General features: G+C 32.2%; 1 protein-coding gene across 1 annotated transcript in view; it reads left to right on the forward strand.

The window, feature by feature from the left end:
• The window catches only part of LOC145693381 (gamma-interferon-inducible lysosomal thiol reductase-like protein), a 400077-nt gene that overhangs the window by 330510 nt on the left and 53879 nt on the right, over positions 1 to 15688 (forward strand). The gene's annotated exons all lie outside the window — the stretch shown is intronic.

Raw genomic sequence — 15688 nt, forward strand, 5'->3', positions numbered from 1 at the left:
AGACTTTCTGGTGCAACAGATGTATCTGTCATAACAGATATATACTGATTGTGCTATAGTTTCCACCTACAACCAACTGCATTCATATCACTGTCATTTCTGATCCAAACCTTGGTAATAAACTTTAAAGCTGTGGTATTTTGTAGAGGAATCAGTAGGAGGAAGGCACTCTGGAGTGATGAGTGACATGGAAGAAACAGTTTTTCCTTTACTGAAGAGTTGGTAGCGCAAAGAGGTCAGCACTTCTGCGTATAAAACAAGACAGCCATTACCTTTACTCCTAACGTTGCTACAACAGATTTTGTTTGATGTGGCAGCAGGAACACATTTCCACAGTTGTGAATTTTTTTTTCACTGCCTATGAATCTTTGGAATACTGACTTCGTGCCTACACCAAATATGTGCGAAGTTGAATCACATCCTGTTTAAGCATAATGAACAACAGTTGCGAATATACATTACCACCCAGAACACGTTTCATTTCATTGATGTCATATATCTTATGAAGTGTAGACTTGTCCGAACGAAAATATAGGCCTTTATTATCAAACTGAGCACAATAAAGAAGGAAGATGAGTAAATCTGTATCGTCCCCAATCAATGGCGTTGAGTGTTGCTCTGATGACTTGACAGATGCTTTGACGATGCCTACGTCTGCAACTCCTGATGCATTGATAACATTGCAGCCACTTTTCTGCAGTTCTTCTGCCACCATGTGAAAAGTTCCTGTTTGTTGCTAGATGTGGCAGGAAAATCATCTTTCCCCCCCTAGAAACCCTGTTGCTTCATTGAAGCTGATAGTGAAATGGGTGATTTGGCCTCCTCGATGATGTGTATTATCCTTGATGGAAGGACCAGCTTCGTAAAAGTCAAAAATAACATTTGCTTTACCATTATGTTTTATGGTAAATTCTACATATGAACGTGCAATGCCACCATAACTCTTGCTCTTTATCCAAGGCAGCCGATGAAAAAGTGAACTACCATCTAACACATAATGTTCAGTTGCTGAAACCGAATCCATGATAGCTTGTTTCGATTGCTTAGTAATATACACCTCAATCGTATGAGCCAGTTGAGCTTTGTCACTTTTAAGAAAGTTATTTGGCGTCAAACATGGCTACTGCAAATGCACTGAGCTTATAGCTCAATACACGCTCTAAAGAAAGTTCTCAAGTTTTTGACAACCAAAAATCGTTGATAGAGAAGAGCAGGATCAATGGTTCTGTCTTTGTCAATTTTAATGCTGGACTCGTTGGCAAGGGTTTTTGCTTGGTCTTTTCTTTTAAATGATACATTAATTTTTTTTTTTTTCAATTATATTTTGTACAATATTTTTAGCGACCATCTCCGAATTATGCACATTGACATCCTCTTTGGCAATTAACACCCGTAACAATATTTCTCACAGAAGAGTCTGGTGAGAATGGCATACACGTTACAAGTTTTTCTTTGATCTTCTCCAAGTCTCAGTGATCTCTTTGCATCCTTGACAATGTTGTTTATCGATGCTGATGACTGGTTGTGTATATAAGACCATTGAATTCCTACATGACATCGTGAAATTGAGATGAGATAGGTGTGGACATTCTCCACAAAGCACGCATTTCTTCAGTCATGACACTTCCGTAGATCAACCTGCCACTGCTCTTTAAGGATCTCATTAATGTCTACTCGATTACTAGATCTGGAATAAAGCCTGCCCAGAACTGGTTACTGCGGCGAATAACATGAATCCCTTGGAAAATGCAGTATATATATATATATCAGGATGTGGCTCTGCAATTGACTCATTTCTTGCACATAGATATATGCAGATTTTAGGTAGTTATAGTATCCAGCAGCAGCAAATATTGGCAGGCAGTCTGACACCGCTTGCAGGTGCATCATCCAGGTCCCTGTGCGATCTGCTTTGATGAGTGATCGGGCAACCTGCAGCATTTTCTGATAGTTTGTCCAAAGCAAACTTGTTTCTGACCTATGGCCAAACTCTGTCTTTCTTGTGTCAATAATTTTCTTTATTTCGATCAGCGTATCCGACCCTATGTCACTTTCGATTGTAATCTGTTTCAATATCATTGATGAATATGGCGTTTCTGCTTCATTCACTAGTGACACAAATTGTGCACTGTATTTTTCTAGATCTGAGACAATTAGAAAGTTGAGACATCTGTCTAACAAGAGATGTCCACGTAAAGCCCTCTGTACTGGTTTCCTGGTCATCATACTTTGTATTTTACCTACAAAATACCATTTAACAATCTTTACAGGAAATCAGGTATGAAAGAAAGGGTTCATCGTCATTATTTTCTAGATAAACTCAAGCTTTGAAGAATGCTAGCTCTTAATCTTTGTTCTTGGGTCGACCAGATCTACTGCGTTTCGCCTCTTGCTCATTATGGAACTAGCAGTATGCAAAGCTCAGAACGAAAATACTGCTACAAGAGTGATGGAAAACACAGCCAGCGGCGTGCAGGTAATGTCCATAATATTCTATTCTTCCTTTCACGATACTCGCCCGTTCATCTAAACGACTATTACAACACTCAATAATACTGTTCACAATTACTTCTGTTTTCACATAACTAATACCAACACTTCCTGGTGTGACTGTAATACCGCAGAAGAGATAATCTGTTTGGCTGTTAGAAGGACCTTGAGACCCTAGCACTTCTCTTTGGTGGTTCAATTCTTTTTTGTTGTTTACTTTTAATGTCTTTTGTGTTGATGTAGCGCTGCTTGCATTTTGAGTGTACTTTTTCTCCTGTAGAAATTAACAACTTATTTCTTCTTTCTGAACTTGCTTTGCTGACTCCTTCAGCTCCCTTCTAACGAAGTCGTACAATGTCTGAACCACAACTTAAGCTTTCATGGCCAATAGAACAGATTTCTCGGGTTGCAACGTTAGTATTCATACTGAAGGTTGAAAGGAACAAAATAAAACATTATTGCATTGTCATACTATGTCAATTAACACAGTAAAGTAATAACAAATAACATAGTAAAATAATTAGATATCGGAATGAAATTTAGCACACACATAGCATATACCGCATAGTAATTTTCTAGAAACATTAAGGTAGTGTAATCTTATCCAGGGCCGCTTTAAAGGGCGTAAAACTTTTGAAAAGGGAACTTTAGGGGGAATTTTTCCGAATTATCCACAATTTCCCTTTCCACATGCATCATGGGCGCATGGGAATGATACCATAGGAAAGCTTGCTTCTTTCTAAAAACAATGAGTCACGAATGAAAATACCCAGATTAATAGTATTGTGTTAGAAACTTTTATGTTCTGTCGTATTTATTGTCTACTATATTTGGGTAGATATATGCACAGAGTAGGATATTGGTAAATTTTTTATTCTGTCATAACTACTAAAGATATTACAATGTAATTTGGCACGTACATAGCCTATATCTTATAGTTTTTCTCTAGAAATGTTTAAGTCGTGTATTCTTACCCGGCGCCGCTTCAGAGGACGCAAAACGTTTGAAAAGGGATTTTTAAGAGGGAAATTTCTCAAATTATTCTCAATTTCCTTTTCCGCGTAGGTCATGCACATATTTGGATGGCACGACTTGAAATCTTGTTTTATTCTGAAGAGAATGATGTACGAATCATAATCTTAGGATAAATAGTGATGATTCAGTAGCTACTTGAATGAAAGCCTAAAATTGTAAAAGAGTTAACAACCATTTTGGACGCCATCTTGAAAATTGGGCTTTTCCGGTGGTCAAATTTTGGTAAACTTTTAATATGTTATTCAGCACATTTGATACTACAGAAAACCGTTGATAAACCTTTTGTAGGAATTTTTTGAGGGTAAGGTGCCTTTTTTTCACATCTGCAGGGGACTACTAAGCCTCTTAGGCTTGAAGACCCTAACAATGTTTGGTAAACCAGGGGTGCCCACAAGGGGGGGCTATGACGCAAACTGCGTCATTGAAATATTTGGGGGGGTTAAAATCTATATAAATACGTTTGAGGAGGTGTAAAAATTAATCGAAAATTTTTTTTCATGGAAGAACACCTATGGGTAGACAATCGAGGGGGGGTGCGTCATGGACATGAGGGGGGGGGCACCACTGGGTAAACCGTATAAATTATGTAGTTTCTCGTTATGAAGTTCCGCTATTCTCCATTCCCGTTCCTCTTGGGTCCGAATACTCGTCTCATGATCTTGTTCTCAAATACTTTCAGTCTATGTTCTTCCTTTAGAGTAAGCGACCATGTTTCGTAACCATACAGAACAACAGATATGATTATCGTTTTATATATTTTAGGCTTCAAATTCCTCGACAGAATTTGCGACAACATGAGATTTGAACCGAATAGTGACACGAATTTCCTGCTTTTAGTCGACATTTAATTTCTTCGTGAATATGATTTTCGTCTGTTAATATTGATCCTAGATATTTGAAAGTATCCACTTTATCAAAAGAATTATTTAATATTTTAACGCATCCATAATTTACCGTATTACGGTCCCGACGCACTTCCATGTATTTAGTTTTCCTTGCATTTGCTTCTAAACCCATGACCCTGCAAGCGTTTAATAAGATCTGTGCATTTCTTTCTATTGTTCTCCTGTCGTCCCCTATTAAATTTGCATCATCAGCGTACGCATAACCTGGTGAATACCGTTCAATTCTAGGCCCTGGTTGCTATCTTTGATTTTCCTTATAACGTATTCCAGCACAAAATTAAATAATAATGGCGACAACGCATCTCCTTGTTTCAGGCCATTCTCGACGTGAAAGCTCGTGGCCAAAAAATTTCCTACCCGGACTTTACTTTGGGATTCATTTAAACATGCATTAATTGATCTAATTAGCCTTTACGGTATTCCAAATTCTGTAAGAACGTTGTACAATGTTTCTCCCCTAACCGAGTCGTAAGCCTTTCTAAAATCAATAAATAGTTGATGTACCGGGCTACTGTATTCCCACTTCTTTTCGAGTATTTGACGAATGGTAAATATTTTGTCGATAGTTGATCGATTTCGTCTAAATCCACACTGATAATCTCCAATCATTTCATTTGCGTATGGGGTCAATCTTGCTAATAGAATATTTGAAAGGATTTTATAGGATGTTGACAGAAGAAAGATGCCTCGATAATTATTACAGTCAGTTTTGTCGCTTTTCTTGTGGATTGGAACAATGTTTGATTCTTTCCACTCTTGCGGCAATTCTTCCTTGTTGTAGATAAGGAGAATGAGTTTGTGTATCTTGTTCCACAATTTTTCGCCTCCAGCTAAAATTAACTCAGTCGAAATTTCGTTTACACCCGGATATTTGTGTTTCCTTAATTTCTTTATAGCGATTTCTACTTCTATTCGGTTGGGTTCGGGAATATACGTTTCTGGGGTGTATATCTCCCTTTCTCCACGCACATTAGTTTTTGCTGCGTGTTAAGCAATCGTTAAAGAATTCTTTCCATCTTTTTAAAATACTATATGTATCAGTGAGAACCGTTCCATCAGCTTTCTTTAATATAAGCACGAGGTTGATAGCCTTTCTTAAATTCGTTGATCCCTTTATACACGTCCCGAATGTTTTTATTTTTACTATTATCTTCAAGTTCCTAAATTTTAGTTTTCAAAAAATCGCGTTTCTTTGTTCCAAAAGTTTGGGAAGTTTTCCCCCTGATGTCTACGAAATTTTGTGTGGTTATTTCATTCGGATTTTGTAGCCAACGTAATTTTGCTTGTTTTCTCTTTTCTGCTCGTTCGAACCGTGGTTTGTTGTTATGTATTTCCGCGTGTCCCAATTTTTGTTTTGAGAGAGGATGCTTCGTAAGCAAAGAAAAGAATTCAATTGCTGGAATATTTTTCTCCATAATCTTAAGGTTATATCTGTTAACTAAAGAGTATATGACATGCGTTAGATTTCTGTAACGATTCCTTTAATGTTACTGAGATCAAGAGGGCCGATCCTGGGAGGTCGGACGCCCCCCCAAAAGGTCACGTGGACCCCCTGTATTTTTATGAATATGTATTTGTATATGTATTTTCTCTTGTTATATGTATTGTTTTATGCATTTTTATGAATGCCCCCCCCCCCCCCAAAGTTACAGAGAAATCGGCGTCCTTGATTGAGATTATCATCATTTTGCTCAAAGAGTATTGTTGCGTCATACATAATTGATATTCTTTCTTCATAGTTTTGGGGAAGTCATTATTTATATTATTATATTATAAAACAATTTTAACGTGGATCTTGGTAGATGGCTAATTAGAAACATACCAATTATAAATATGCATGTATTCAGATTTCAGAATGTGTTCACGGCAGTGGTTTGTAATACTGATATGTACTACTACTTCATCTACACCGCCTAATATATAATATACTCTACAACAGTTGAGTAGATTCATCTACTGTAAATTGAGTTTCATCTCCCTTCTCTAGAATAAGCCTCAAATCTGCCCATCTCCCAATGTTGAAGACAACCAATGGCGTATTTAGGATTTTGTTTCGAGAGGCTATGCCCAACACAAGGAAGGAAGTGGGCAATTGCCCACATGATTTTGAGAATTAAATATATTTTAATTTATGCATAAATTGAAGTTATAATGGCAAGAATTGCAGACCGATAAATCCTATATGATATGATACGATTTGGGAGTGAATCTAATCCTTTATTCTATTCATACAAGAAAAAGGAAGCATCCTCTTGGCCTTCCTAATTTCCCGGGCTAATTATTCCCCCGTTTTGATTTTTTTTTAAATTCAAACATTTCCTTCTTTTAAAAATAACTAAACGATATATTTTTTTCCTTTCTTTATAATAACTCAAGTCCTGTTATGTTGATATCCGCGCAAGTTGGTGTGGAATACCAATTTCGCTTATCAACTCCTCTTAGTTTTGTGTTACTGATGACGGCCAACTTGAATCACAACAGACCATGGTCGATAAAGTATGATAGACGAAATGAAAGAAAGTAACGTCAAGAAAAAGAAACAGAAAAGTAGAAAGAACGAAAGAAAGAACAAAAGGACGCAGTTCTTACATGGAATGAAATTTGGCAAACACAGTATTATTTCTGAACAAATAGCATAAGAAAATAAAAAGTCAATGACATTCTTAGAAATGGTTAGAAGGATTATTGTTGTACGTGGAATGCGAAAAACTAACAAATTTATTTCGGGGGGAGCTTGAGCCCGATAGCCTCCTAAATACGCCACTGAAGACAATTGTCCCCTGATTCTTCACAGCATTGTTCTTCAACTTAATAAATATTTTGAACATCGCTTATATATATATATATATATATATATATATAGTAGTCATATTGGGATATGTAACCTTCGTGTGTGGCCCTAGAACAAAGGATTGCAGACAATTACCTATTGTATTCGTAATAGTGAAGCACCAGTGGGGCGCCCGGAGACAATGGGTAGAGAGTATAGTTGTATAGAAATACACGATTGTTTAAATGACATATGATGACAGGTAATGGTTGTTGTACTATTGTATGTATAGTAGTGACACAAAAGAGAATAATAAAAGATGTCAAAGTTGTAAAGATAAATGATTTTAAAAAAACCTTGGAAAACTTGTTGAACAATGCTAGCTTGTTATAAAGAAATAATAAAAGAGAAACCTTGTAGTTGTATGTAAAGAAAAACCTTGCAGGTGTATGTAAAGAGAAACCTTGCAGCTGTATTTTTTTAAAATAATAAAAGAGAAACCTTGGGAAAATCGTTGAACAAGGGTATAAAGAAATAATAGAACTATAGAATACTTTGCAGCTGTATGTAAAGAATAATAAAAGAGAAACCTTGGAAAACTTGTTGAACAATGCTAGATTGTTATAAAGAATAATAAAAGAAAAACCTTGCAGGTGTATGTAAAGAGAAATCTTGCAGCTGTTTGAAAAGAATAATAAAAGAGAAACCTTGGGAAAATCGAAGAACAAGGGTATAAAGAAATAATAGAACTATACAATACTTTGCAGGTGTATGTAAAGAATAATAAAAGAAAAATCTTGGGAAAATTAATTGAACAATGCTAGATTGTTATAAAGAATAATAAAAGAGAAACCTTGCAGGTGTATGTAAAGAGAAACCTTGCAGCTGTATGCGTTAAAGAATAATAATTTAGATGCTGAACAATAGCGGATTGTTATAAAAAGAGTTTTTAACCCGGCGGCGGCGGAAACGCGGACGCGGCGCGGGAAGGTGCGGGGACGCGAACCGTTGGGCGCGGATGGTAATAAAGTTGAAAATGAAGTAAAAGAGAGGACCTTGAACGTATATATGAAAAGAATTTTGGGATTTTTTTTGTTAGTGCAAAGAAAAGTTTTTATGTTTTTTGTATTGTGTTATTAACATGCTTAAATATTGTTTTGAAAAGGAATAGGTGACTTGTATGAACTTGATGGTATTAGAGGACGCCATCTTGTTTGTTGGAACTGTTTAAATACGAGAGTTTTGGAAAATGTTGTATGTATTTTAGCTATGGCTGCTATACAGAAAGAAGATTTTGTGTACGCGGATGAAGAGACGTTGTTTTCTCCGCCATGTGTGGAGCATAACCCGAATACCGAGAATACCATTTTATCGGTAAATAGCAGAGCAGAGTCTCCAGACAGTGTAAAAACTATTTATTTATCATCATCTTCAGATGATGATGATGATAATAATATTGATATTGAAGAAGATGAAGAATTTGTGGGAGGATCACCATCCTTACTATCGAGGACATCAAGGTTCTGGAGGTTGAATTGCCGCTGCAGTAATTATAAAGTGGACATGAAGTGTATTGTGAAAGCGATTAAAGAGTGGGAAACAAATAAAATGTTAATTTGTAGCGGATGTTATGAAAGTGTTAACAATCAAATGGGCGATGAATGTTTATTCATGACTGATGAAGAATTGGAGGAACGTGCCATATCAACTTTAATAGATATAGAAGTTGAAGAACTGTTTTATACATATGCCAAATCGCATATAATAGGCATATGTACTCAAGAATTGTTTTATGAATTATACTATGATTTGGTTGAAGAAAGGGATAAGACATTTTTAAGTGATGTAATTGAAATTTTTAGAATGAAAGACAGAAAACATGTGTGAACTGAACTACAGATGAAAAGTGAACCTTATGTTTGTGTTTGTGTAAAGACAGAAAAAAGTGAAAGAAAGAATTAAATGTACTCAAGAATTGTTTTATGAATTATACTATGATTTGGTTGAAGAAAGGGATAAGACATTTTTAAGTGATGTAATTGAAATTTTTAGAATGAAAGACAGAAAACATGTGTGAACTGAACTACAGATGAAAAGTGAACCTTATGTTTGTGTTTGTGTAAAGACAGAAAAAAGTGAAAGAAAGAATTAAATGTACTCAAGAATTGTTTTATGAACTATACTATGATTTGGTTGAAGAAAGGGATAAGACATTTTTAAGTGATGTAATTGAAATTTTTAGAATGAAAGACAGAAAACATGTGTGAATTGAACTACAGATGAAAAGTGTACTTTGTGTTTGTGTTTGTGTAAAGACACAAAAAAGTGAAAGAAAGAATTATACTTTAAACTTTTAATTATATATGTATACATATTACGTATTTTGAAAATAATTTTTTGTGTATCGTATAGTGAACATCATACAAGTGCATACTTACGTTTTAATAATAATAATATTTCTTGTGAACAATGTTTATTTTATTATGATATTGGAAATTTTGCTGTAGGATATTTATCCAACGATATAACTTTTATTGATTTATTTGAAGAACATGATACTGAAATTTTAAGTATAATTTTTACACGCAAAATGCGTGATCATCGAATTTGATGTTACGTTTTTTTTTGTTAGAAAACAAGATGCAACCTTTTATTGTAAAGGTGTAGAAAAAAATCACATGGATTAAAAATATTTTTGTAATATCTAAAATTTTTATAACATTAATTGTATTGTATACAAAGAAGAAATAATTATTATTTTATGTATTGAATGAAAATAACATCAAGTTTTTTTGTTAATGTAATTTTATTGTATTGTATTGTAATGAAAATATAAAGAAATAAACTTTCGCATTATAATAATTTTTGTTGTTTTTCTTTTTAAAATGAGTAATGAAATAAGTAATTAGAAAAATTTGAAAATGATTGCAACTAACATTTGTTTGATATTTATTTTCTTTTGCATTTACTTATATTATTTTACAATTAGTATTGTTTCACACGTTTGCATTTTTTTAATTTTTCATAATATTATTTTACATTTTAAGAAAATATTTAAAGATAAATAGAAATAATAATAAAAGTTTAATACTTAAATAAATTTATGTTGAAAACAAATGAATTTTGAAAATACTAAATTACTTGAACACTTTGTATTGTCGTGTTAGAAATCGCAAAGAAAACTTTACATTTGTATTTTATCGGTTGTTTTGGATAAACTTTTTTTTTGTATTATGTGGAAAATGTTTGGAGAATTTGTTTTACTAACTAATTTTTTATTTTTAAACTTACGTATTATTATCAAAATTGTTTTACGAAAAGTATTTATTTAACATTGCGTAATAAATTACACGACCATGTTGTGTGAACTAATAAAATTGATTTGAAATAATAAAATGTGCAAAACATATATTAATATTTATTGTTTTGGATATACAACACAATTTTATTTTGTTTGATGAAAAATACATGTAAACATACATACATACCTGCATAATGAAAAGTAAAATTCTTATGTTGCAGTTGGAAGCTCTGTTAACCAATGGAAACTATGTTTACCAATGGAAAGTAAAATACCAACTTATAACACGCATGAGCATTTGTTAAAAGTTTATACGCATGCGCAAATTTATTTGTGAAAAGGAAAACACATGTTGGAGTTGGAAGCTGTGGTATCCAATGGAAAGTAAATATAAGTTTGTAACACGCATGCGCATTCGTTAAAAGTTTATACGCATGCGCAAATTTATTTATGTATACACAGGAACAATACTTAAATAGTATAGTATTTGTGAAGATGTGTAGTAGAAAAGTATCCCATTCCGAATATATTTCACCACGAGAGAAAGAACTTAAACTTGTTAATAGGAAGAAAGTTATTTGTGAGGTGAAATTATTACATTCTAATGAAGAACATTGTAATTCGTTTAGAAGATTTTATCGAAATGATGATGAAATACAATTTGAAAAAGTGTATCCTAATACAGATATTGAAATTCGTGAATTAGATATTATAAACTGTAAGTGCAATCGCTTTAAAGTAAGTAAGTTGTGCATAAAAGAACTTTTTGAAAATTATAAACTGAATGAACCACTACTTTGTTCTGCTTGTTCATTAAGAATACCAGATGAGCGCCTTCATTTATGTTTATTAGCATATAATAATCGATTAAAACGCTCTGTGTGGGAATTTGTAATTAAGAAGACAACTCGTGACATAGTGTTTAAACTGTATTTGAAGAAACATTGTTTACACGATAATTACAAACAAAACAAAACGCTTTTAAATAGATTTAATTTATCATATGAATCACTCACATTTTGTGATAGTTATATTTCTGAGTTAGTGGAAGTGTTTTTAAAAAGTGACAAAAATGCCTACAGGAATCAGACCGTGTCTGTATAATTGCACTTCTTTTTTTGTGAATGAACAGTGCGTGTTGGATTGTATTTCAAGATGGAAACCAGAATATAAACTAGTATGTGAAGGATGTTTCGAAAACTCTCATATTATAGAACACCATGATTGTATTACTTGTGAATATGAAATGATGTGCTTTAATGCATGGTGTGTTATGGTACGAGGTCGTACTTTTGATGAACTGTATGAAATTTTTTCAACATATCATGATATTGAAATAGATGATTGGACCTTTGTTTATATGTTATATAATATTTTATTAAACAAAAATTATGTTGATTTAATTACAGAGCTTTTGTTAAAAAAAGATTTTGCTTACAATTTTTATAATTTTTTTTAATTTGTTTGATGTGTTAGTGAAATAAGTAAACGAAGTAAAAGTTATACATTGTAAATATAGTAAATTTGAAAACAATACTTATTATAATTTTAGTATGATGAAATTGTTTTCATGTACATGAATTTAAAATTAAAATAGAATATAACATTACATATTTATTTATATGTAATCAGTTTAAATTATGTGAAAAATAAAAATATTATTTCTATAAAAGTATTTTTGTTATTTTTTATTTGTTTTAAATACCTAGTTTGTAATTTTTGTACGCACAAATAGTCTGTAATGTTATGTGCAAACGGATTTAGTTGTAATTTTGCACGCATTGGAATTTATTTTACATACATGATTTTATTTTATATTTGTGCATAAAATTGAATTACATAATTATTTTAATATCATTAGGTAAATTATTAAAAAAATGAAATAACATTTGTAAAGAAAAAAAAACTTTTCAAAGGTAAGTAGAAAAGAACTATTGTTTATATTAATACTTTAATATGATAAGAAGAAATTTTTAACATCGAGTTTGTTTTTTAGTATACGTAAATATTATTAGCACAAGTTTTTTACAATAACTTTTTTATTACGCAAGAGAATAACTATTAATGAAAAAAAAGACACAACGTTTACAAAAAGTTTACGAGAAATTATTATAAACGTTATTCGTTTATGATATTGATATTTTCGTTAACAGTTTATTTTAATATTTCCCTAAAAGTATAACATTAGTGAAAACAAAAAAAAAGATTTTTAGTAATCATGTATTACAAATACTGCAACTTAAAAAGTTAAAATCGAATATTACATAGTAATAAAAATACTGAAAAAAAAAGTATTAATCATCTGATACCTAAAGATAGTTTTATGGTGGGATGTTTTAATGCCTTGTACGAATGTATCACCGATCAGTCTGTGTCATATTATGATGTTACAAGTCTTTACCCCTGGGTAATGGCACGTAAGCCATTGCCTATAGGAAAACCTATAATATACAAGGGGCCTGACTTTCCACAAGTGCAAAGTATTCATGGATTAGTGAAATGTAGTATCTTGCCTCCCAAAGACTTATATTTTCCAATTTTACCATATACATGTAATGATCGCCTTTTGTTTGGGTTATGTCGTACGTGTATGGAACAAAGTGACAACATTTGCATCCATAATGATGCCGAGCGTGTCCTTACTGGTACATACTGTACTCCTGAACTTCATGTGGCTTTAGATCTCGGATACAAAATTCTACAAATTATTGAAATTTGGGAATTCAAATTATCTGGATCAGAAAATAATCTGTTTAAAGATTATGTCAATTCCTTCTTAAAAATGAAGCAGGAGTCTTCAGGATTTCCTAGCTGGTGCAAAACTAAACAAGATCAAGAAAAATATATTGCAGACTATTATGAACATGAATGTATTCAGTTAACGGAAAATAACATTGAATCAAATCCTGGTCTAAGATATATTTCCAAAATATTTCTCTATTCCTTGTATGGGAAATGGGGACAAAGAACAGATTTATCTCAATCTGTAATTGTAGATACTCCAGAAAAATTTTTAAGTTATCTATGGGCACCACAATATGAGGTACAAACTGTATTGCCTATTGGAGAGCGGCATCTCATTGTATCATATAAAAACATTGAAAACAAAAACAAGCCATGGAAATTTTCCAATGTTGTCCTTGCAGCCTTCATTACCTCTTGGGCACGTCTAAAACTTTATGAGTTACTAACAGTTATAGATCCTGAGCGTGTATTGTACTGCGACACTGATAGTATTATGTTTGTGCAGCAACGTAATGAAAAGCCTCCACTTTCTTTGGGTTCCTATTTAGGTGAGTTAACTAATGAAGTTCCTGATGGGTGGGAAATTGATGCCTTTATAGGCTTAGGGCCAAAAAATTATGCCTATAGGATGAAAGAAGTTCAAACAGGGAAAGTAGATTATGTATTTAAAATTAGAGGAATTACTTTAAATCATCGTACACGACAAGAAATTAACTTTGATCATTTTTATCAACTAGTTCAAGATAAAGCTGACAAAAAAAAAAACAGTTACACAATCCAGGAAGAATTGTTCGTAAGCCTGGGTTTGTCATTGTATCCAAGTCTGAAACTAAAACACATCAGAAAGTTCAAAATAAAAGACGACGATTAAATCATAACAGTATTACTGACTATAGAACATTACCATATGGTTATCAAAGTATTAAGTGCATAAAATGAATGGTATTCTGTATATATGTAAATAGTAGACTGTCTAAAGGTACTATAATGTCATAATATCATCAAATATGTCCATAAGTTTTCCTATTTGTTGGTACTTGTACGTATATATATAATGTAAATATCTTATTTAAATATATCTTATTTAAATATGTATATCAATATTGGAAAATAGAATATTGTAGAGTATATAAATACAATAAAGCGTTACAATTTATAATAATATGTTTTATTTCTCCAAACAAATATTCATATAATACGAAGTATCTGTATTCTATATAAGATAAAGGAACAATACCTATGCTTCATATAAATGATCCTAAGTTGGAAATTATGTTGTCGGCATAATGTCTTCTACAAGGTGAACAAGCATCTTAGAAGTAACTAAAAGTATGAATACTCTAATGAATTAGAATCTATATGTAAATGGGTTATAACACAGTGATATCCTTTGTGCTTCAAATATCCGTACAACATCTTTGGTATGCTCACATTTTGAGGTAACATCTTTGGTATGCTCACATTTTGAGGTAACATCTTTGGTATGCTCACACATTTTAGTATTTTTCGGAACATCTTTAGTATGCTCACACGAAGTGTTCGAGTAATTTATTACGAGAGGTTAAATAAATAAGCAGTTTGCTTACCAATTTAAATACGATCACACTCTATGAGTGTTCTATTAAAAAGATAAGCAACTAAAATTTTAAAGCAAACGATACAATAAAATATATGAGAGGTTAAATAAATAATGAGATTGCTTAGCAATTTAAATACGATCACACTCTATGAGTGTTCTATTAAAAAAGATAAGCAATTAAAATTCCAAACGAAACAATACAATAAAAAAATACAAGAAGATAAATAAATAAAGAGTTTGCACAGCAAACGATCCAATAAAAATTAGGAGTTTGCACGTCAATTTAAATACGATCACACTCTATGAGTGTTCTATTAAAAAAAAACAACTAAAATTTACAAATTACATCATATTGTGTAATATCACTGTTACTAAATTTAAAATATGTTAAAGTACCTGTGTACGAGATTACAAAACGTAATGCTTTTGGGTACGAGACTACAAAACGTAATGCTTTTGGGTACGAGACTACAAACTGTGTTGTAGCTTATACAAGTAGTAGTGTTATATTTTGTGTTAATATTATAATTATTATTTTGGACGGTAATTAAATTATATTTAATGCAAAGTATACGTATACTACACATGTACGGTAAATCATAATACATTTTTTTTATGTTTATGTTTGCAACCATTCGTGTAATACATGTACACAAATTGTAAATAAACTCTTAGGATTATGTTCGGCAATGTTCGGGAAACTTCGGTTAAGTTCGAAACCATTTGTGTGGTACGTTAACCAATATGTATAAAATTGTAGATACATTTTTTGTTTGTTCGGCAATGTTCGGAAAAGTTCGGTTAAGTTCGTGTTAACTTGTTTAAATTTTTAATTATTAGTGTTTTTAAAAATAATGTATACT

This window comes from Thermobia domestica, chromosome 8, assembly GCF_964235325.1.
Source record: "Thermobia domestica chromosome 8, izTheDome1.hap1.1, whole genome shotgun sequence".
Taxonomy (NCBI): domain Eukaryota; kingdom Metazoa; phylum Arthropoda; class Insecta; order Zygentoma; family Lepismatidae; genus Thermobia; species Thermobia domestica.